This window comes from Cotesia typhae, unplaced genomic scaffold (assembly GCF_013202065.1).
Source record: "Cotesia typhae breed Kobodo isofemale line unplaced genomic scaffold, CoteBio_Ctyphae contig_48, whole genome shotgun sequence".
Classification (NCBI taxonomy): Eukaryota; Metazoa; Arthropoda; class Insecta; order Hymenoptera; family Braconidae; genus Cotesia; species Cotesia typhae.
Genome location: NW_027423756.1, coordinates 12165175 through 12192453, shown reverse-complemented (window position 1 = coordinate 12192453; position 27279 = coordinate 12165175). Strand labels below are relative to the sequence as shown.

General features: G+C 24.9%; 1 protein-coding gene across 3 annotated transcripts in view; it reads left to right on the top strand.

Moving 5' to 3' along the window:
* Positions 1–27279, top strand: part of LOC141529618 (TOX high mobility group box family member 4) — a 196677-nt gene that overhangs the window by 133152 nt on the left and 36246 nt on the right. The window lies entirely within an intron of this gene.

Here is a 27279-nt window from a genome sequence, read left to right as displayed (position 1 = left end):
CAAAATTAAAAGCTTTTATACCGCGTTATCTAAAATGGAAATCGTAATCGAGTGGCTTATCAAATTCGCCAAGAATTAACGTGGATCCGTGCACAACTATACATTTAAAACTTTTATTATTATTATTTTTTTAAAGTTTTTATTACTCGGTATTTTTTGATCCCCGTAATTTGCTAGCGGGGATTATAAATGAAAAATAGCCGAAATATATAAGAGAGTTTGCGAGTAGTTGGTCCTTGGAAAATCATTAGGATAGACGACATCCGGTGATTGGGATCGACAGATTGATGAGTTTAGTTGTCATAGCTGCATGCGGTGGCATGGTGGGAAAGTATCGTTTGTAACGTTGACACCAGAGTTTTTCCAGCAAACCGATGACAAACGCTTCAATATATATCTTCCTTCATAAATTTTTTATTCGCGTTTTCTTTGTAATTTATCTTTATTTTTTGGGTTTGTCATTGATTGACACACGCTCACCTGTCATGAATTTCAAGAAAATTCATCACCCTATACTCTAGAAGTATTATTTTATTTTTTATACTCTGTCAGTTTTATTTAGCTATTTTTCATTCCATTTTATTTATTGTTTTTAATGCCATTAAAATCCTTAACAACGACCGACGGAAAAAAATTTTATTACCTTGTACGTTTCGCGCTATAACTATAACCATCATCCATACCCTTACCCATACCTATACATTGTAGGTACATTAAAAAAATGAAAAAATATCGTAAACCGTCAGACCCAATTTTCTAGTGGAAATAAAAAATACCGGTTATCTTAAAAGTTTGTTTTATTCTCGGTTGTTAAAATTTTAAAAATTTCTACACGGGTATTTATTAACTTTGACCGTCGTCTGACCCAGGTAGAAACATCTGTTCTTAAAATGTCCGACAATTGGTTTCAATATTTTACCTTCATTTTTTATTTTTACAAGTTAATATTTTTTCTTTCTTTTAAAATATCCTAATTTTTTAAATTATAAGCTGTTATTTATTTTCAAGGCTAATTTTCGAAACAAAAATTTTTAAGAAAATAATTATTATCTATATTATTAAGAGAAAGAAAAATTTTGTTTCCATATAACAAAATCGGTTTTTTTAGTGAAATTTAGTGTCATTGCACAGGTCTTGACTTAAATTTGTGCCTTTTCAAGGTTTCATTTTATTCTCCCCGATAGTTAATTTATTATGATATATATTTAAGCCGCATTTGAAAATACTCGAAATACATCATTAAAACGTGACCTTGTATCTTGTGAAATATTGACAGTTTTAAAGATATAAGCTCATCCTGATGTTCCACTCATCGAGACCTTTCATTTGAATACCCACATTAATTTTTCATATATTTTGTATATTTATATATATGTATATATGAAAAATATATCAAAAATACATGTGGGTACTCTAATAAAAGCTCTTGATGAGTGTAACATCGGGATGAGCTTATATCTTCAATAACGTCAATATTTAAGAGAGTACAGTGCAATTTAACAAAAGTCATTATTTAATATATCAATATTTTATTTATTTATAAATAACTAAAAATTTATAAATAATCAAGTACCTTAATAGTTCTTTTAGAATTAATAAACCGGCACTATATTTTTTACGTCATTTAGTAAAAAAAAAATATCAGATTAAAAGAAAAAAATATACTTATTACTTTTATCGTCTTTGTAGTTTACGTGTAGTAATAATAAAAACTAAAAAAGCGAGATGAAAGTAGTATCGATAAAAAAGAAAGAAAGAGATAGTAGAAATCAGTTTGGATTATTTTCCAACATTTTATTCCATCATTCATTGTTAGATTGCTTGGCATCGTTAATAAAAAAGAAAAAAAAAAGATATTACCTGACTCGTTTATTCTTTAAGGACCCTATTAATACTTTTCTTCCGGGTTATTCTTTTTTTTGCTAAAGTAAAAAACTAATGGAACATAATTAAAAAAGTTTTAAATTCTGTTTTTTTGTATTTTACTTGTTAATAGCTTGGTATATAAATTGAATATTGATCCGAGCTTCATTATATTTTAAAGCAAAAGTCTAAGAATAATTTAAACAAAAAAGTTTTTTAGTTTAGTTTAAATTAAAATAATTATTTAGTAAAAATTTATTGCGTCAAACTTAACTGATTTAATCCGCAAATAAATGCGGGTTTTTTTTACGATATTATATATAATGACGAGAGCGTATATATAATTATTATCTCCGAATCTGTGATAGTTGAATAAAACGTAATACACACTCCATAAACCATTTAATTGAACTGATTTAATTGAACGAACGAATATCAAACGTTTGCAAATATAGACTACAAAATATATGCATTTTAATTAATCATACCTTTAGTATAAATGGATGGGTTCTTTTGGGGACATTAAACACAGTCTAATTAACAAATAAATCGACTAAATATTATATTTTAATTTTACCGCACTGAATCATTGATTTTTATTTTTAATTAACGTCAAACGAATGTATAAAACTCGTTAAACGCTCGTTGGTACACAATCAAAGTCTGTGAATAATTATCATTGAATTTATTTATTATTTAAATAATAAAATAATCAATCAATTTATTTTTTAATAAATTATACAAATGGTAATTTTTTTTCTTTGTGGTTTTAAATATTTTTGATAATTAAATTTAAGATTAATAGTCGGGAGAGAAATTCGGACCACTTGGAAAAAATGTGAATACTATTTTTAACATTTAGTCGGCGCTGGGGATCGAACTCTGGCCTCCCGCGTCGGAGACACGGGATCTAATTAGCTTCACTTAGATGTCTGTTGTTCCATTTTGTTTAATATTTTTTTTTTTTTTTTATGTAATAAAAATGGAAAAAATGAACCACAGTTTCATGAATGTAGTTAATAATGATTTAATTAATGAATGTGGATTTAATAAAAATTAATGGATCGTTATAAATATTTATTAAAGAGAGAAATAATTTAAAAACTAATGAATGAATGAAATTAATTTATTCTCACGGCAATAACTAGTAATTAATAAATTAATTGTGCCGATATATTAGAGTAAAGTGGGTTAATTGCATTCATCAATGTCGTTATATTACAAGTTAAGTTACGAGCTTGGTTGAGATGAAATGAAAGAGGAAGAGAGAATAGTATATATTTTAATATTATTATGTCTTTAGGTATAATAATAATAATAATAATAAGATAGAAGACAATTTAACTTTACGTTGAATGCATTCGTGTTCCATTGTCGAATAAAGGACAAAACTTTCGCAGATGAACTGCATTGAGGAGCGAAGGAGGATTACCAATCAATTTATAACTAAATCAATTTCATTTCCGCATTATATATAACAGTAAAAATACATTAAAATATCATGTTTAATTTATTTTCAATTACAAGTTTTACAATTTAATTCCTTATTAAATTTTTTAACACAAATTAAATACAGTGATAATATTATTATAATTTACAGTTGTAAACAACTTAGGAGCTGGTACAACTTTTAATGTATTATCTAAATACATTAAAACTATAACAGCAAGCGAGCGAATGAACAAACTACTCAGAATGTAAATTATTCATCGCAATATCTCGCAGAGATTACATTTCGCTTCTTTATAATTTTTTGTCTGATAAAATCATACCTTTCCTCAGTTTTTTCAACTAAAATTTTTGTTTCAACAATTAACATTTTTATTTTAAAAAATAATAAGAAAATTTTAAAAATAATAGCATCCTCTTGTAACCTAACTTAAATATTCATGAATTATTCACTTTTTGTTAAACTTAAAATTCAACAATAAATTACCATGTTATTCCCCCAGGACCGAGCGATTGAGAAATTTATACGCATAATGCTTGATCCACCTTTTCTTTGATGTCTCCAAGCGGTTTTACACTTTTAATTGCAATTAACACTTTCAAAGTCATCCTGACTTTGATATAACTCAGCCTCTCGTTCTACTCTGGCTCTCATTTTTCTGTCTCACGCGATACAACACCCCTTTGCCTTTTTTTTTTTTTACAGTATGTACTCGGTTACGTTTTAGTTCCTCAGTTCTTTGCACAGTACACTCGTGTGTATGCATTAACACGTTTCATAACACTACTCGTGTCACAGACCCTGGGCTTAAACAAAATTCATAAACAATAAAAATAAATTAACGTCTAAATAAAATGTTACGTGTTTCATGTGGTCTTATGAATACGTATATTATTCTTTTACATGCACATGCGTTTTATTTAAAAATAGCTTGATTAAAAATAAAGCAAAAAGTCATTTTTTTTTTTTTTTTTTTTTTTTTTTAAGCCTCGGCTCGACTCCGGCTTGCTATTTTTTTTTCTTTTTTTGTATCACTTACTCTGCAATTTAATTTACTAAAAGCTCAACTATGTGACATTTATTATTAATAATTATTATTATTATTATTATTATTATTACTATTATTATACACATATATATGTATTTATACAGTATATTATCTTAACATCATGACTCTAATTAATGTAAATTTTAAATGAAAAAAAAATCACGTAGAAAATTAAAATATCTAATGTCAGTGAACAGATCATTTATTTTTCTCATTTCTTTTTCTATAACATATCGTTTTAAAGTCTGACTCACGGTTTATTCATGGTTCGTCGAGCACGAGAGAATTCTCAAACACACATTACGAATTTATATAAAAGAAAAAAAAAAAGAAATTATTTTTTGTATTTGCTCCAAAGAATTTTAATTAATTTATCTCCGCACAGATTTAACGCAATTTTTGGGAAAAAAAAAAAAAAAAAAAAACTTTTTTTTTACATCGTAATTTTTTATAATAAATTACTGACACTAAAATATTTAAATTCATAAATTCAAATATCACAAAGCTAAGAAAGATTTATTGGTTTAGTAATAATAATTTAAATAATAAATTATTATTAAAATCATGACAAAGTTTATTTTTTTTGATTTGGGTTTTTTGAGTTATAACTTGTAACATATTTCACACAATACACCACAATAATAAGGCTTAACAATACAATAATGAAGGTGGTTTTATTTGAAAATCTTCTCCTTTATTCAGTACCTGCTTTCTGCTGCATAATCATTCGAGACTTTTTACTCTATTGTGTAATCAATAGATCTCAGCTTTTGTGTGTTTAATTCATGTCTTATGAATTTAAAATTTTTCATACTTGATCTCAATATTGTTTTTCATTAAAAAATTCCATCTAAGATCCAATTATTAAAATCCTTTTTAAAAATTTATAAGTATTTATCTATTAAATATATTTTTAATATTAATGAATTTACAAAAAAAATATTTTAGAAGCAGTCTTACTAAAAGAAAAGCAGACAGACGTGAGTTAACATAATATAATGGAAAAGCTTTTCTTTATACAAATTCAAAGTTTATTCTACCGAATCTCGTGTAAAGCATCATCATTATAGAGTCTATTTATTCAAAGTATCTCCAGTTTTTTTTATCTCCGCTAGTTTGTATTTATTTACTTTTCAGTTGTTTATTTATTTTTATTTTATTTAACTTGTGCTCTAAAAAGTTTAATAATTTAAATTGCAAAAAAAAGTTCATTTACTTTCTTGCAAATCAAGATTGTTAACGTCCTTGATAAAAAAAAAAATTAAATAAATTTTTAAATTAAAAATATTTAACTGAGTTTTGTAAAAAATCGAGTCATCTTGAATAATTATTAAAATTTGTTATTTTTCTAACAAATTTAATGCTTCTATTAAATATTAGTCACGAAAAATATATTTTTAGGATACAACTGAATCAATAACAATGACTTTCTATTTCGAAGAATGACTTTAAAATTATTAATATATATTATATACATCGCGTATTCTTCATCGTCAGTTCTTTGCACGACAGATGGTACAAAGTACTCTAGTACAGGTGTGTTCTCAGGTGTCTTCTTTTTCATGAATTTCAATGGAACAAATTAAAAACAATGATCTAAAAAAACATATTTTTGCTATATATTCATAAAATTTTTCCATAAAGATTAAAAAAAAAAAAAAAACATAATTACTTTATTAATTTTTACTTTAATCCGAAGAACACTTGAAGATTTATACAGCCGTTTACGATTTATCGAGAAGATTGTTATTTTCTTGTAATTAAACGGAGATATAAATATTAAAACTCCGATAAAAAATATCTAAAAGGGAAAAAACTTTACCTTAGGGTTGATGGCTGTATAGCAAAGCAATTTAATTATTTCCAAGCTATAAATAACATCTGAGCTGCTGCGATCGCAGGAATATTACTCGATTAATTTTATCGCCTTTGTGCGCCTTATCAAATTTGATCACGATGATAATTATTAATAGCAATAATCGATTTTATTATTTCGTTACTATTTGACAGAGTTCAAACTCAAACTAAATAAATATAAAATATTTTTATCTTGAAAAAATAATACTTGTATAAAGCAAATATATATTCATCGTCGAACATAATTTCATCCGCCGTAATTACGCAGTATTGATTAGTCATATTAATATTCAAATGGCGGTCGTTATCTTGCCTTTGAGTCATGGATAAAATTTATAGTTTTTAGAGCCAGATGATAGATGGCTTCTCGAGGAAGAAATGGATTTTAATTTAAAAATATTCTATAAAATTTAATCGTTTTAAGAAATTTTATTTCTCTTCAGAATTTAATCTTTAAATAACGGAATAAAATTGCCGTCGCTTAATATAATTATTTTTGCTGCAATTAAATTTATTATTCAGCTGTCAAAAATTTACTGATTTATTTATTTACAAAAATTAACTTTATAAATATTATTTACGCTTTTTGAGTAATTGTTTTAAAATAATGAGACTGAAGTTAGCAGACACTTGACAATCTTTTGATTTTGCTTGAAAAATAAATTAGGCATAGAAAATTATTTATAAAAATCTCATTTATAATTTTTCAAAGCTTCTAAAGATGAAATTTTTTAATAAAATTTCTTTGCTATAATTTTTTTGTTAAAAGAATTTTAAAAATTGTACTATATTTATGTATGTATGTACATTCATCTATTTTTCCGGGGGGAAATAGAAAAATTATTTTCTGAGCTATTTAAAGCATAATAAAAAAAAAAAAAAAATTGATACCGAAAAGTTCCGAGTTCGATTCCCGGTCGAGGCTACTCGAAAAATTTTTTTGGTCTTAATCAACGTAATAACAACTTGTAAAACTATTTATAACATCCGTCGTTCGATTTCGATATGCTTAAATACTAAATATAACGAGCACTTTAAAGTAAAAATAACTGCAGCTCAACCGAGCCTTCTATTCTTTTTATTTTATTATATAATAGAATGTAAGAATAAGAATAATAAGCTCCTTGATATTCTTTGTCTACTTATACCTCTCTTTTCTCCGTCAAATATTTTTTTAAGACGTTTATACTCTTTTGTCTTCAGTTCAATGAGTAAACTTTTCACTTTTGTATAAAAATTTTCTTTGTTATTTCCGAGTGTATGATACTTAGTTATTTTCTATTATTTTATTTATACTTTAATCATATTGCAATTTTCTTTTCAATTTTCTTTCTGCTTTAACCTTTCTCTTATTGGTCTTTATTCAATGGCCTCTCTGTTCAATGTAAACTTAATCTCTCAATGCTTTTTTATTTAAATTGAATTTAGAATTTTATTGTGATTAAAAATATCATTGCATCGAATTATTTTTATAATTCAATTTATATATTTATAATTTCAATTGCAATTTTAAAAATTTTTTTTTATCAAATTATCGTTACCGGAAACTCATCGTTGAATTTATAATTATATTCGTCCAACTTTCACATTTCACTTTGTGCATAACTAAATACAAGTTCTCCATGGTCGTGGCTGTTGTTGAAACTGGAAATCTTGTGGGTGTGTCTCTTAAATATTAATGCTTAAATAATGTCACGAAAAAAGTCCAAAACTTTACTAAATAATTGCCCATTTGTTTTAATATCTAAATAAATACATACTTAGACTTAATTAACTTAAAGCGACTTCATTTTAAACTTAATTAATAAAAAAGTTTTGTTAAAAAAAAATTTATTACAGTAAATTTCTAAAAATATTCTTTTTTTATTGTTATATAAATCCCTTTATATATTTACGGTAAATTGCTTAAGCTCCAAGCACTTTATTTTTAATGAAAAAATAAAACTAAAAGAGTAAAATATAAATAACGTGGATAGTAAAAAATAAAAATAAGTAAAAATAAAGTAAATAAATAAATTTTATCTCTTGAGTAATATAACACCAAGTTGTTACTTTGGTTTATGGGTAATTATTTGTATTATTATTAGGGTTGAAAGCTATTTTAACGATGGAGAAACTATGGCCACACACATCCGGTCTATGTTAATGATCATATGAAACAAAGAAATATTTTTTTAAAGAAAAATAAAGTCATAATTTTTTTAATAAAAATTCTTTTAAATTCTGTGATTGTTTGTGCAAGCTGTAAAATTATTTTAATTAATTTAATTGACTTACATTTTTTAATAATTAATCACAAAAATTTCCAAAGCATATTTTTGATATAACAGTTGAAATTTTCTCATCAAATCAATTAATCCACCGGAAACGATAAATTTTTCACAATATGCGTATTAAAAAGTATCTCGTTTTGCCCCGAGTTCTCTTGAAGAAATTTCCCACAAAAAAATTCTATATACATGTCTTATTATCTTTATGCACAACATAAGTTTTAAAAAGCTAATCTTTTTCTCATAAAAAAGTACACATATGTTAACTTACATAATAAAATAAAAAACAGCAATTCCATAAACATATTTTAAAAGATAAAAAACGACTGATTTATTACAACTTCTTTTGTATCATAAAAAAAAAAATTTTATCTCTTTGATATTAAGATCTCACACTTTTCTCTTTCAACTGCTCATATGTGATGAAACCGAATTAAACAAACGCGTAATATTTAAAAATTTCCAAGACATTTAATTTTATTATAATTATTATTTTATATTATACAATTTTACAATTAGACGTTTTACATAATTTCAATTAACGTTCTTTGCTTAGATGATTATATAACTTAGAACTCTAATTGCATTTGATAAATTGTATGTCTATGAGTAATATAATATACACAAAGAAAGAAAGAGAGCAATTTATAACTGTTAATAATTAGTGGAATATGCGAAATAGATCAGTGATTACGATAAAGGTTTACTAAAATGTAAATTGATAAATTAAAATAGTAATTTATAAAATAAATTGTTATAGAAAGTTGTATAATTAAACGTTATGTGTGTAAATTAACTCTCAAATCATTGACAATAAGTATGAAAGTTGTTAACAATATTTATCGATTAAAAAATATATAGATGTCTATGTCTGTATATAAAAATCCAATTTTATGTATATTTTTTATTATTATTTTTAAAAAAACTAAGAGACACTGCTTTCGTGTCCCACTTAATGACAAGAAACTGGTTTTAAATTCTTATAAACGTAAAGAACGTGTCCTTAACAACTCGTGACTCGTTGATACTTATGACACCTATTTTTCGATAAAAACAACGTCACGAACAACTCGAACGTATGGAACTCACCAAGGAGCTCCTCATATCTGCCCTGAATAGATTGCCTTTTAACTATTTATTTAAATATTCTTTTAATCATCCTGACAGATAATTTTTAATATCCTTTTCCTGTTACAGAATTACCACTTTTTTTTTTTATTATCATAAATTTATAAATATTCCAAACCATTTATTATAATAACGCATAACGCACTTTTTCATGTTTCCACAATATATAAACGTTAATAAAAAATTTATATTTATTTTTTTTCGCAAATATTTTTCAACTATTTTACGCTATATAAATGAAACTTTAAACAAGTTTACTTTTTTCATGTGAAAATATATATATATATATATATATATATATATATATATATATATATATATATATATTTTTTTTTTAAGTATTATTAAAGTTATGGTTTATTCTATGTTATAATACTAACTTGGAAAATTTATTTTTATTAAAAAAGTTCATATAAAGAGATTTTTCAAAAGCATGCTTAATAATAATAATTTATAATTTTTTTAATGTTTTATTGAAAAGCATTTGAATAAAAACGTTTTCATTCTTTGCTTATTAATTTTATACTAATAACTTTGCAGTCACTATGTGACTGCCGTGATTTGTAAACTATAAATAGATATTATTTTACTTTTTTAATTATTTACTTTTGGTAATTGCACTGTACTTTCTTAAATATTGACGTTTTTAAATATATAAGCTCATCCCGATGTTACACTCATCAAGAGCTTTCATTTGAGTACCCACATGCATTTTAATATATTTTTCATATATACATATATATATAATATATATAAATATATGAAAAATTGATGTGGGTACTCAAATGAAAGGCCGTGATGAGTATCATCAGGATGAGCTTATCCCTTCAAAAAAAGACTTTTGCAATGACTAAATTTCACAAAAAAAAACAATCAATTTTATCATATGACTATCCAAGAGAAAAATTTTTATTTTATTTTTTTAATCATTTTGATTTTTATATAAACATTTTTTTTTAATTTAAATTATAAACTCTTAAAAAATATTTCCCGGTAAAAATATTTATAAATATGCAATTAGAAAAATATTATAATAATTTTAGTGGAAAAAATGAGGTTGAGAAAACGAAGAATAATTACTACATTACTAAGTAAACCGGAAATGCAATAAAATACAATCGTGTTTTCATTTATGACTCAAGTAAATCATAAATTAAAATGATTCATACTATTTGAAGAAGAAAAGTAAATGTAATGATAGATTAAAAAATAAAATTACAGTTATTGCAAAATCTTCGAGATCAAGTTGGTATTAGTCATACAAAAAGTAATTACCATTTTTAAGCAGGCAAATGCTTAAAATTAATGAGAGATTTTGCGATATAATAGTATCTTTTATTCGTAAGCTGTGTATATGAATCTGGATGTAGATTAATGCACACAAACAATAAGCAAGTAGAATATTGAATAAACAAAGTACACGAAGAACAAGAACAAGAACAAATGAATAGACCGAATGAATAAAGACTCGTGGCGTCTACCTGCTGACGTTTCTTATTTACTCATAAAAGCTTAAGTCGATCGTATAGAGAAGATCCTCCGTCTTGTATCTCAATGGACCAGCCCACAATAACATTATAATCTTTACCTGCACAGTCTTGTCGTATATAAAATAATAATAATAATAATATAATAATATACACATCCATCTCGTTGATGTATTATATTAAAATTTGATGCTTCCGGCTTTATGTATTATCTTATCGACATGATAAAATATATTAGCATCGTATAATTTAGTTAATATAAATGAATAGAACGTATGAATGAATATTAACGCAAACTTTTTAGTACTTTTTGTTAATCTCTTACTGAGGCAGGTTATCAAATAATAAAAAAATTATTACCAGCATAAAAAAAACCTGTTTCTTCTTTCGGTTAAGCAAATTCTTAATGATAAACGTTGTAGATTTGCTATCAGAATAATAAAAAATATTTTAATGTTTTTTCAGCCAGCGAGTGGTTTAATTCTTGAATTGTAACAGTTGACATGTCATTTCCTTTAAAATACTCCAAGCATAACTTTTGCGGGTTGCGATTTAAGCTTCAATAAATACAAAGAAAAAATATAAATAACGCTCGAATAATATGAATTATCTGGTTAAAAAAAATAATAACGATGCACAAATGTTTGCTTAAGATTTTTTTTTATCTTTTACGCTTGATAAATATTTTTTAAAAGTCACAGGGGAGATAATATAATAAAGAAGGCTATTAGTTTTGATTGTGATGATGAATTTCAATAAATTTTTAAGTGGATTAATGAGTTGCAGTTTAATTAATAAAAATATTGGTATAGTTAAAAAACTTAAAGAGAAAGTTGTCAGAATGATGAGCTTGCAACTTTTTAGCGTGCGTGATCGTGATTCGTGATTCCAATGGTCTCTAATCTCGTTCGTTATAATTAATGAAACGACTAAAAAGAGAAAGTCACTGTATTATTAATTTAACATTGTGTTTATTTTTATTTTAGGCATTTATTTTTTTTTTAGTAAGTTAATACGGAAATGATTAACTGTTTAAAAAATTATTATTATAATTAAAAATTCATTTAAAGGCAATGGAATTTTAAAAATAATTCTCAAGATAATTTATCCAGCCGCAATATAAAAAATAAATCGTTTGATTTTAATGTCAAAGCTTAGATTCATATTTATAGCCTAATGAATATTGAATAATTATGAATCAATTGACATTGATGAATTATAATATTTTATGGATCAATAAACCACTTGATTACAGCGTTTAATTTACCGGGAGACTTGTAATTCTATTGGTCTGGAGTCGATTATTATTGACGTTTCCAGTTAAGATGGCAGAATAGATTCTCTTAATAAGCATCACTCGCTGAACTATAATATAAGGGATCTATATTATGTACTCTGCATCGAACACTCGTGATATATATATATATATATATATATATATATATATATATATATATATATATATATATATATATATTGATATTAATATTGCATCATGTTAGCTGCTACATAAACTATTATAATCGTCTATTTATATTTTTCAATATTTAATTAACTTAAGCGACCCGAGCTTATGAAAATTTCAATCAACTCTAAATAATTGTAAACAGAAATTTAATTTCAAATCTCTTTTCTGTTTATACTAGAAATTTGAATAGCGCTGCGCGCGCGCCCATAATTTCAACCAATAAGGAATCAGTTTCCATTTTTTTGCGAGTTTCGACTATTGACTAACTTCACACTCTCATGTATTTTTATTGTAAGGATATATATATATATATATATATATATATATATATATATATATATATATATATATATATATATATATATATTTATATTAACAATAACATTAAATAAAATAGCAAAAATAGTTATCTGAAATCTTAAATTTAAAGTAGAGCTAAAAGGTAACGTGTAAAATTGATTTTCAATTTAAAAATAAGGTCATAAATTTAAATTATTTTCCAATAACTTTAAGTAAATCGAATTTGTTCATAAATAAAAACTGGATTTTATTTATTTTATAAAAAAAAAAAAAAAAGTAGAGCATCTTCCACATCGGAAATGAAATTTTCTTGTAATTTATTTGTTAGCTTGATTTTTATTACTTCTTTAAATAATTGACCTTAATTATTTTTACCAGAGTGATTTGATAGCAAACCAAAATAATGCAATTAATAAAGCACATTATCCTTGACACAATCAACTTATATAAAAGCAAATAAGCTAAAATAGTACACGATCAATCAACTTGACACGCAACTTTTGTATTTGATTTCCTGGGCTTATTATTACATATTTATCATTATCATAAAAGAAAAAAAAAGTTATTACACACAAGTTTATCTTTCATGACTCATGACAGAGTTTAATATTACCGTAGAATAATTAAGGAATTAATTGAATTCACATGAGAATAGACATTATCTCAGTTGCTTCCTGTGTCGTCCCGTGGCTTAAACCGGAATCATATATGATACACACACACACACACACACACACACACACACACACACACACACACACACATATATATATATATATATATATATATATATATATATATATATATATATATATATATATATATATATATATATATATATATATATATATGTTAACATATTATATATACACACTCCTAGATGTTATCTCTGTCGCTCACATTGGCTCTTTATGTTCGCTAGTTATTTCGTCCTTCAGAACAGAGTTAACGTGGCTAACCCGTCGTTAACTCTACCGTTAATCGTTGGCTCTACTCAATGCAGCCAGAACTCAGCGTTGTAATTTATGATAATCGCAAATCGATAACTCTTCGCCTGGCAATCTTAGTGGTTGATCTTTCACCCGTCAAATAAGTCTTGCCCTTTTACTCAATTCCCTTATATTTATCTATCCCTTAACTTATTCTCATCCGAGTTTGATACGACGTTAATGTCCGGAGCGTCTGGACTTATACCGGTAAATACTTATGCACATCCACCCCCTCTCTTTATTCTTTCCTCTCACATTTTATCCAACATGCCTTGTATTAACTTCTTCATAAATAAAATATTCCCGAACCAAATTTACTGGTACTTGATGCACTTAAAAACTGTTAAGGATCATATTACCTTGTAATTTATTATTAACTGTATGATTAAGAGAATAAGCAAAATCACTAATTTTATCAATTATAAATTAAAAAAATTTTTTTTGCAAAAAAATCACTGATTATTATCTTAAATATTACATAAGCGTAAAATCAATATTAAATATATTTATTACAGTTAATTTATTAACCAACTATCGTTTTTAAGAAACAATAACAATAAACCAGACTTTCACTTCTAATAAAACGTTCAATCTAATCAATTTAAATACATATTTTTAGCAATTGCATTCACTTAACTTAATCACTCAGTCATGATACATAATTATCTATAAAATTTCTAATTCTTTGTTTTATTAACCCTTTTATTTATTTTATAAAATATCACTCAAATTATCTATTGTACAGCAACATAAATTATAATTAAATAAAAATATTTTCAACCCAGAAACTTTCACTGGAAAGAACGGACCGAAAAAAAAAAAAAAAAAAAAAAAAAAAACCAAAACTGAAATGAAATTTATCACGCATCAAGGAAAGAAATTTATTAAACGCATTAAATCATGTGAAAGAAAATTTTTGTATTAAATTTGCTAAATGGTTCGCGGAAAGTAATATGAGCAGACCAAACTGTTGTAAAGAAAGGAAAAAAATAAAGGAGGAAAGAGAAAAATGTTAAGACTAATGGGATAAAACGGATTTCCTAACAACTAATGGAAGACATATTTTAAAGAAAATTTAAAATGCTTTTTATGTAAGTAGAGTGAGATATAAATCTTATTAATAACAAACTATTAGTTTATGTTACATATATGAATTATTGTCACTGCGCTAACGATTACGGGCTTGAGAAGATGGTAAACAAGGTATTAACCTAACTTTCAAAATTAAGCGCTCTATAATAAATGCCTGGAAAATTGTTAATAGACTATTTTACATATACTATTTTAGCTGAGCATTCACTATATTACATCTATATACATATATACATATATATATATATATATATATATATATATATATATATATATATATATATATATATATATATATATATATATATATATATATATATATATATATATATATATATATATATATATATAAAACTCTCAGTGCTCTGTTTTCTCTTTCATCCTTTCATTGCAGTTGAACAAGCAATTAATCCGGATGATTGGTTTCAACGAGCATTAAAATAAATGAGCACACACAAGTAACATTAATTTATCAATATCCATGAGGTAAATTTTTTTTTATATCAAACAAATTTATTTAATAAAAAAAAAAAGATCTTTTTATTTAATTTTTTTCAATTAATTTTTATTGCTGCTAATTTATTTACAAATCGGTAAATTGATGTTCCTAAAATTAATTAACGGCAATTATTTGAGTTTAAATAACCGTTAGTCTTACACAAGATTTAATATGTGTGTGTAAGATTCGGGATCAAGGGGTTAAAAGGATTAATTCAGACATTAGCGAATTTTTATTGATGCAGAGTAGTTGATAGATTTTTGAAGAGCAAAACGTGTGAAAATATTGAAAAAGATAACTTATGGCAATATATAACAATTTTTTTCTTACTTGGTGATAAAATGTGACAGAGTTACGATAATGATTTACGAATGTTCATATTGAGTACTCAATAAAAGATGTAAGAGGTGTGTATACCAGATAGAAAGTGAAGAGATAGAGTGATAAAGTGAGAAGGAAAACCAATTTATCGCATGAATCGACTATTCCTGGAGAATTTACGGGTGCAAGAATAAATGCACGCGAGTGTTTGGTAGAAAAGCCATTACATTTTCTGAGAAATGTGTACGTACAACTTAAAAAAGGATAAATCGAGAAAGTATCGTAATAGCCGTATAAAACACCGAACACCGAAAATTTATATTTATTATTAAAAGTTATCTATTTATTTATTTGGAGAGTTTTTTTTTTATACTTTAAACTCGATTTATTAAGAGCTCTTGGATTGAAATTAAAATTTTTAAATTGTAGATAAATTACTCACGTATTTTGGTCGTAAAAATCGTTGAATTAAAACTATCGAACTTAAAAAAAATTAATTATCGCTTGGCATACTTATTTATTATCTCTGGAATGTATATTGAGAAAATAGAAGAAATGAAAAAGGTGAGGCTAGGTTAGGAAAAAAAAAATAGACGTTATGTATATACCTGCGGGCGTATTATGTAGGGTATTAGAATTTATTGGACAGCTACTTTAAGAGCGATTCATCCTCATAAATGGAATATTTGAATTTTTATAAGCGAAAAATATTTTTAAAATCCATAAAAAAATTTATGCTACCCAGCGTGTTTATCATTTTTTTTATGTCTGCTAAATTACAACAGTAAATAACATCATTAATGTAAATTTTATTGAAATTATTTTTTTAATTTGAATAATAAATTTATAATTCTGTTTTTTAAATTTTATTTTTTACTAGTTAAAAATTTTTAATGAAAAATCGAATGAAAAAATATTTAATTTCATTTCATTTTTACAGAAGTAATTGCACGGTCTATTTAAATATTAAATGCAAGATCTTGTCTGTGTGTATTTAATTACACGTCAAAGTTTTGATTACACAAATATACGTAAATAAACTAATGCTGCGATGCAGAAGTCCTCGTTTTCTCTTTCTCTCTAAAGGACAGATTCCGGTTTCATGTTCGCTCTATATTTGCCGGGACTGCATTAACAACAAAATTTATCTTCGAATAATTTACGCTAAATATACAAACTTTGAATAAATAGACATTAAATACTCTGACTAAAATAGCTTCAACAATAGATAAAAGTTGTTTTAATAAATATAAATGCTGTTGTGAAAATTTAATTAAATTAAATTTTTATTTTAATTTTCTTATACAAAAAAAAATCAACTTGAATAAAGAAAAAAATTTTTTATCCAAAAAAATAATTTTGAAAAGTTTAATCAAGACAAAAAATTCTTGAATCAAATAAAATTTACTCAAACCAAGAATTATTTTTTAGTTTAAGAATTTTTTTTCAAAATTATTTACTTGATTCAAATAATTTTTTTTCTGTGTACATATACTTAAAAAATATTTTATAAAATCAATAATCTCACTTAATTTTTAATCTTAACGCTTGTCAGCACAATCTCTCGCTATAAATAAAATTTTTATATTAACTTCCTTTTAATCTTGCACTTTAATAACCATTTAACTTTATAAAGTTCATAAAATAAATAAAATACTCTTTCCTCTTTATTTCATCAGCATTTAATCCAATAATTCATATTTATCGATATAATGAGATCTAAAACTTCATAACAGTAAATTTATAGCAAGTAATAAAATATCACTTTTTTTTTTTATAAAAAAAAATTTACATTTTTTAACATAAATTTCATTATTTTTCTCCACGCGATTTACAATAAATTTAACAAAAATTTTTCTACAGAGTGTAACATTGTCACGAATAGAAAATTGCACAACAGATTAGGCAATGAAATTATATACATTACAAGCCTAACTAATAAACAATAAGAATATCTGAAATCTGATCCTGATATTGCGGCCAAATGAGACTATTTTAACTCAGCTTAATATTAAATTTTCTTATTATTAAATGAACTTTATGGTAAATGACATTTAATAGATAAAGATTAAAAAGTTTAGCTAATTTATAATAGACTAGTTCTCAGCTAATAAATTATTAACACGTAAGATAATAATACAGTACAGTATTATGTTCTATTCCGTGTATTTGGATTTAATCTAACAAATTTATTATTCCTATCTTACATTAAATTATATATTAGTATAATATATTTATTATCCATGTATACACAAATACATTACCATAGGTTACTTGTAAATAGTCTTCGGCACCTGTTCACGCCTCACGACAACCGGAATTAAAACATAGATTTAATGTTGTTTTAATTCCCTCGTGAATCTATCGAATGTGTCACTTAGTCTCAGGCTTACCATTGATCGTGGTCTTGTAAACTTTACCTCTTACAAGTTTTCCCACACATTATGTGACACGCGCCTAAGTCTGAAATATCACAACTCGAATATTATTAATATAAATATCTATTGAACTTTTATAGTTGTAATAACTTTAAGTATATTCAAGATTCTTTTCAACATAAATTCGATTTAAAATGTCACATAAATTAAAGTTAAATATTATTTATGATAATCTCTTGTTAGATCACTCGAGGCGATAAATGTTTGCGTTAATATTTGACGTTTAATTTTCTTGAAAGTGGTTAAACTCTTAGATATAATAGCCAGAGGTGGATCGTTATTATACTGGCTATGAGGACATTAAGTTTAACGAAATTTAATTAACCCAAAAGTTATTTTATCCATCCTGACATTTATTGTTATTTTTAAATATTTATACTAAATTATTTGAAAAAAAATTAGAGAATTAGTAAAAAAATTTTTTTATCCGTATAAATTAATAAAATTAAACTAGCAACTTTGCCGTGACTTGTGAACTTTAAATAAATCAAATTTAAGCTCATCCCGATGTTGTACTCATTAAGAGCTTTCATTTGAATACCCACATGCTTTTTTATATATTTTTCATATATTTATATATATATATATATATATATATATATATATATATATATATATATATATATATATATATAAATATATAAAGAATATGAAAAATTGATGTGGGTACTCAAATGAAAGCTCTTGATGAGTGTAACATCGGGATGAACTTATATCTGTAAAAATGTCAATAGTTTACAAGATACAGGGTCATTTCTTAATTTCGGATCTAGAGATAAAAATTTTTGAATGCAGCCTGACTACTTATCATAATAAATTGGCTCAATAATATAGATTAAAATAAAAACCAATAAAGTAAAATCACAAATTTAATTTCAGGATTAAAAATAACGAATTAAATAATAAAATAAATGATACGATGTTATCAAAGAATTAGTTTGCCTGTTTTAATATTTACATTTAGATCTACATGTGTATCTTATTATAATAACGTTTGGTTTGTTCGTACAATACATAAATCATAAAGCTGTCAAGCACTATTTAAACACGCAATTATAAAGCAGGAAGTGGATTTTTTAGTCAAGCAAATTAATTCCAGAAATAAAACAAAACGCCACGAGTGTGAGCTAATGACTGTCGGTATTATATTGAACAAGGTACATACATCCATACAATTTCGAACAATTAAAAATGCAAGTAAGCGCTAACAATAGTCACTGTCAATCGGGATGGTGTGCTGATCTTATAATTTAATTTTAATATCACATTCATCCGCGAGGGGATTTATATTGATGTTTGATATATTTACAGAGGATGTACTTGGCTACAATTATTAAAGACTTAGTCATTGTAATCGTTGGGGGCGTTTGACCCCAGTACAATAAAATCCTTGAGATACTGCGATCAATAACGTAATAATGATAATGATAGTTGAACGAGTTTGCAGATTCTATCAAATTATTAACTATTACCCTTTTATTTTTCTATTTTTTTATTTTTTTATTATCTAAGGGCTGAAATAAATGACTGTATTATTTTAATTATATTTTCAACTTATTTTAATGGATTGCTTTATCAAGATTGAAGTTTAAAAATATACTCGGATTATATTTATATTGAATACAGCTTACACGACACATGATGGATGACAACGTAATTTTTTTTTCCAATTACGATTTCGTCAATTCATTTGTCATGTTGATTGTGATCTTGTGTCTACTGTTAATTTTAAAAGCTCTATATTCATGAATATAAATCAGATGTACGTAGAAAAAAAAAATACGGTCATTTTTTTAGTCAATTATAGAGATGAAAAATTTTAATGAAATTAAAGACAAAATTTCTTACTTTAACGATAATGATAATGATCGAAAAAATTATAATCTTAGAACTTGGAGATTATAATTGTAAATTACAACGATGATTGGTTAAAAAAAAAAAAAAAAAAAAAAAAAAAAAACCAATTAAATTATTAAACAGAAACATACCGAGCCAGCACGCATGATTGTACTATAAATTGGATAATTCGATCTTGTTCATTGTTCGGAAATAATCGGATGATGGTTTACAATCGGCGAATCTCACTCACTATTAGATTTATCGGAACGTTTCAAATAATAACCGAATAAGCGGACGAATAATACCAAATTATATCTATATTAATTTACAGTCGGATAAAAATATGATTTAGTTATGCACAATTTTCTATTTCTCTTAAAATTGTTTTAATATACGAGTCTATAAACCTTAAAATAAAAACATAAATATAAATTATCAATAAATTGAATCAGCATTTATATTTATTTTTAACATTCATCGATAAAAAATATTTTATCGCTTCAATTGAACTTATGATAAGAGTTTGAATTAATCTGAGTAAGAAATAAATTTAAAGTTATTATTTTTATTGCTATAAAGTAATTATTTCATATTTTTATAGTCGATTTAATTAAAATTGATAGAAATGTCAAGTCATCAAAGACAGCAATATTAAAATTTTAATATTCATTCAATTATTCCTTCTTTTATTTTCTTTCTCCATAAACTAAAACTCATTGTCTTTTTATTGTTTCATTACATTTATATTTTTTATATTTTTTCTTATCCTCAGCAGCTTATCGTCGTCACTTTATTAGAGTTGAGTCATTGTACTCTTTTTATGCCTGTCAGATATCCTATCAGTCATATAATATATTTTAAGTTATATGTTACATTACATTACATATTATGTGATTAAAAAATATCCTAAGTATATGTAATGTGCCAAGATTATAAATATGAATATCAGGCATAACAATAATAAAAAAAAAATAAAATACTTCGCGTATTTTTATCTCTAAACATAAATTTTTCTGCTGTTACATAAACAATTAAATAATTTAGATCGTGTTATATTTAATGCTCTAAATTCTTTAAACTTCGCAATATTTGCATTACATTCACTATTTTATTTAAAATATTTTTTAATTTTCCTCCGGTTGAATTTTCTCACGCAAAATACGCCTTGCCATGGCCAGACTTAAACTTTCTCCACAGATTATATTACTATGATCTAAATATCTCGATGAAAACCAGACAGAGTAAAAAAAATTTTCATCACAAACATCTTTCATTCCTCTTTAAAAATTTTTTCCTCGCTTTAATTTATTTCCTAAAAATTCTCTCAATTTTTCCGGATATTAAATTGCTCAGCGCGAATAATATAAAAATTTCTATCAAGTAAAAATATTTAAATGTAATAAAATATCAAGTTATTTGACTTGCGCATGAGCACTTTTGACACTTCAATATTATCGTTTAATAAAAATTTTTAATCCAATCAATTTATAAACACTGACTCATATTTGCGATAAGATAAATATCACTTTCATGAAATATTATCTTTTTAGTATTGAATGATTTTTTTTTTTAATTTTATTTGTAGTTTCTCAAGTTCACTGATTTAATATTTATTATTTAATCAATACAATATTATCACAGGTTACGACTTTTTATCTTATTTACCTGGCAAATTATCACGTAATTTTTTAATTTAAACAATTATTGTAATTCTGTAAATAAAATAAAATGTTTATCTTGCTTAAAACTGGAAACTAAAATGATTTTATTGGAAATAGTGAAGCATGTATTTTCAATAAATAAATAAATAAATAACAGAGCAGCAAAGTAGAAGAGTTTATCTAAATTTTTTACAGACCAACGCGTTTACATTATTTATTGGGGATATATTTGCATTTTATGGATTTAGATAAAAATTCGTTTTTGGTCGTGTTTGCATTGTCTATAGACGAATACAAACGAGTTACTTGAATTAGTTTGCTTTTTAAAAAATAAAGTAATGAATTGATAAATAAAAATAAAGTTATTTAAAAGAAAAGGCCTGCGTGGAGCTTGATAAGAGAGGTATTTGATCAAACATTGGAGTAGAGGGTAGACAGGAAAAAAATTAAATGAAGCGCGTCATCAGCATTATTTTTTGTTACCGACTCTTTTCTTCTCTCCTCTTCCCTTCTATTCTTTAAACATTTCCTCGTTTTACTGAAAAATGAGATTGCCTCCTTCTACACTTTTTATCTTTTATTATACACATCTATACATTTATAATAGAAGTAAACAAAAAATAGTTTCAATTATAAGCGATAGAAAAGCTAAATAACTTTTAGTTTTTAATTTTCAATTAATTTTCAACAATGCTTCACTCTATTTTTTTTCTTTCTATTTTTAATAAAAAAATTTTTACACATTATTATTATTATTTATTTAAAGTAATATTAATTAATTACAAAAAGTAGTATAGTGACTTTATAAAAATTCTTTTGTCAAGCATTTAATTAAATTTTACAGCCCCACGCGTCTATTGAACAAAAGAAAATAAAAATACTACCAACGTAATGAAACACTTAGAATTTTTTAATTAACAATTTTTTTTATGCACGAATTCATTTAGTATGAAAAGCATTATTAAAATTTAATTTCAATTTCATGATCAAATGTAAAAGCTGTCAAACATACACCGCGTATTTATTTTATTTCATTTTTTTTTAAATGTCTCTTCATTCACAGCGTTAATTAAATTTGAATAATATATTTTTAAAAATGCTAATATAAGTATAAAGGTGGACTATAAATCTTTAAATAATAAAATACAAATTATTCAAATTTGCTCCATTAATTATTTCCATAAAAATGAATAATCATCAGTAGGCAAATAAATATTCATTATAAATTATAATTTTTTTAACAATAAAATTTTTTGGAGTTTTTTACAATTTATTTTAAATACATTAATTAACAATTCTATTTAATTCGAGCACAAAAAAAAAATAAAAATATATTTATTCAAATTTACAATTAATAAAGAATCCAGTGTAGAAAATATTTGATTCAGATAATTTAAAATACAATGCATATAATACCTTTTATTCATCGTTGCATAAAATACACGCAACAATTGAAATCAGAGTTTGAATAAAAAATAATATTCATGCAAAGTTTCAATTGAAATTTTTTTTTTAACTGAAAAAATAATCGCTAATTCATTGTATTGTTGGAAAGTAAATTCTGAAAAATATATTTTTTTTTGCTACATATAAAATTTTTATAAATGATTTTTTTTTTTTTTTTTTTTTTTATATTGTTTGGCAATACATATTCTATAACAATGTGACTTCGGTGTAGGCTTATAAGTAAGTAGTTTCAATTTATATTGCACTATGCAATCATAGTTTCATTTTAAATATTTTAAATTGTAATTTATTAATTTTATAGTTGCACAATTTTTTCAAATAATTAAAATAATTAAATATTTATCAATAATAAGCTCAGAAAAATATAATTATTAAGCAGTTTAAAATTAATTTCCAATTTAAAACAAATTGCAATATTTTTAACAATAAAAATTTTTAAATCGCGCTCTTCCTATTCCGCTTCACTCGGTAGTTATTTTTTATTCTCATGCATATTCCTCAACTCTCACTTAACAAATTATAAAATAAAAAGCAAGTTCAACATCTTCCTCTTACGAGTGCCAAGGCTATCTAATCGAGGCAACATTGAATCATCAAGATTTAAGATACTTTTATTTTTATCTCTTATTTATCTATTTTCAAATTGATGAGTATTATTGCCGTTTTATGGGACTCGATTAAAAAAACCGGATTCTCGAAAATTTATTTTAAACTTTTTTAATATACAAGGAAATAATCTTTAATGATAACTTAGCAAACTTTTAATTACTCGTGACCTTTTTACGTATTATAAATTTTAACCCTTAATTTCTCAAGCATAAATTTTATTAATTTATATGAATTAAAAATTCTTGAGTACAAGTTAATACTTTTAAAATATCCATGTAAATAATAAATTCAATCTTACAAGCAAGCACAACATAAGTAAAGAAAAACAAGCGTGTAAGACTTGAAGTAGCATCAAATATATCAGAAATCCAATTAACTTAACACGACACGCATGTGTCGAACAGGTGTTAAACTCATTTTTTTACTCGTTATTTTCACAGCAGTTATTGTAGTACCTACCTCTCTATTATTTATTAATTATTTTTCATTGCTTACCGCAGTAATTATTTTTTTACACAATTATAAGCGATATTAAATCAAATTACTAAAATAAAATGCTAATTTTATGGATAAACGTGCTTTATGTTCTCTCCTGATAGCCAACAATTATTTCAATCACTCTGCAGTGAGAAAATATTATTTTTTAAATCAAAAAACTCAATTAGTTTTTAAAATAAAATTCTTTGTTGAATTCTTTGACCTGAAAAAGGATCTTTTGAAAAAATTCAAGCTTTACAAATTTACCTCCCCTCGACTTGAGTCTTTGTAACTTGAATCGGTCCACCTTTCATCTTTTATTTTTTTTTCCCCACTTTGTCATACCTATTTCTATTTTGGTAATTTAGTAGAAGCACCTGTCACTCACTTATTTATGCTCCTATATATTTTTACTTTTAAACAAAATTAAGTTTTATTATTACAAGCCCCATATTTACCGCACTCAAATTTTATATCCCACTGGCTTTTTTTTTTCCTTAGAAATAAAATTTTTTAAGTGCTAAAAAATATTACTACCAATATCGATGCTTTATTATCTAATTTTATTTTATTTTTTTATTTTTTATTATCGCAAACATCTAAAAGTTATTTATAACCATAATAAAACTCCACTTTTCTTTATTTTCTGGCCTGTAAATTAAAGTTTCGACTTTACAATGTATTTTTAAGAGCCAAATAATTTAGAATTTTTAATTAAAAAAATTCTCAATTGTCTAGAAAAAAAATTTTTTTTCCCTCAAATTTAAATTACAATAAAATTGTAAGTTGGAAAAAATTTTTCTGATAAAAAACAAAGTAATCTAAACCAATTTCCGCGCATTTTATTATTTTCATATACAATTTACGTTTATTGCAGCATAAAATACAAAAGTAATATTTCTCACACTATTGTTACAACATTTCTCGCATTATTCCGCGTTTATATAGACACTTATATCAATTTAGCTGTCAGATAATATTCATACCTCTAATTTTTTGTTATTATAACTATCTATCTATCTCACGGTTAAATAATATCAATATCAAAGTATATGCATCAGAAAATAGCCCGGAAACGGGTATGGGGCAATCTCGGTAGGTATGCAACCACACAAGTTATGTGTCTAGTAGAAATCCCGGTGAAGCTGGCAAACGAGGAACGTCAGAGCGGTCGTTATATTAACACTAACATTGTTTTCATAGCATTCTTCTTCTTTCTATCTAATACGAGTGTACTTGAACTGCGACTGTGGTGGGTTCGGTAACACCGAAAGGTGTTCGACAAACCACCGAATCAAATGTATCAAATACCAACATGAAAACACCGCCGCCATCTGCTATTTACCCACCACCAGCTAGAAACAGATGCTTTAGATTCTCTTTTTATTTAAACGCATTAGCCATTTTTGTGGTCACTAAATATTCTTATTGTCACTCATGACTCTTTCTTATTTTTATTATTATAAATTATATGCCATTAGTCATATCTTTTAGAACATTTTTTTTTCTACAACAAGTTATTGAACTCGTCAATGTCAGTTCTGTTTTATTAATGCGAATAATTAATTCAGAGTCGCGTGTTCAAAAAAATTTTTACTCTGTAATTTTAAATAATTTTATGCTTTTGTAATTTATTCTATTATTAAGAGTTCAATGAACTCTGAACTGTTTTAGAGAAATTATTCTTAGTCAATAAACGGAATAAAAAAATTAAGGCTCTTAATTTTTATCAGTTTAATTTTTTTATCTTTTAATTAATATAATAATCTCCATCCAAAAATTCTCTATTTTTAGATCCATAATTAAGAAATGACCTTGTATCTCGTGAACTATTGACATTTTTAAAGATATAAGCTCATCCCGATGTTACACACATCGCGACCTTTCATTTGAGTACCCACATCAATTTTTTATATTTATATATATGTATAGATGAAAAATATATGAAAATGCATGTGGGTACTCAAATGAAAGCTCTTGATGAGTGTAACATTGAGATGAGCTTATTTTTTTTAAAAACATCAATATTTAAGAAAGTACAGTACAATTTAATAAAAGTCATTATTTAATAAAACAAAATTTTATTTATTTATAATTCATAAATCACGGCAGTCACATAGTGCAACGTTGCTAGAGGAGTAATAAAAAGCATTAGACTCTGATGTAAAATTTTATAATTAAATTAAAAATGAAATTGAAAAAAAAAAAATAAATTCTAGTAGAATAGAGATAGAGACAGTAATTTGTGCGTAATTGCGGTAATTCATGTGGTTCGCATTCGCTCCGGCGTCCCACCAGGGACACACCGAGAATTATGTGACTTGTTCGTTGTTCGTTCATGAGCTCATTCATACACTCACACTCATCTGAATGATGCGATTCTACCGCGTATGTTATTACTGATCACAGACGTTAAAAGCCTTAATAATAAAATTTTTTTAAAATACCATCGTCATTTTTTCACATTATTTTACTTTTATTCTTTTTTGTGTTTCGCTACTTTCATTATAAGTAATTATTGCTGTTATTTAAATAAATTGTTGTTATTATTATAATTATACTTATTTAAATTTATAACCACACACTATCAATTGATATTTAAATTTATGACATTAAATTAATTATACGAATTAAAAAAAAAAATGTAATTTGTGTTTGTTATCCATTGAATTTTTTAATTCAAAAATTAATAAGTTTTTCTTTAATTCTAATATTATTCACAATGTTAGATAATTTTAATTTGTTATACTGTTACGTAAAAAACACTATTATAGCTCAGCTCTGTTCTAACTTTATTAATTGATCGATATCATGTGATGTAATTAATTATCCTGCATGAAATATATTTACCGACAATTTTAGTGATGTAGAAAAAGCTATTTCTCTACTATTCACTGTTTTACTATTGAATTATTAATTTTTCTCGACATATTTATACAAATGTTTCCGGTCCATTGAAACCTTATTTCACAATTAAATTTAATACTGACAAATGATATATAGACACAAACATCCG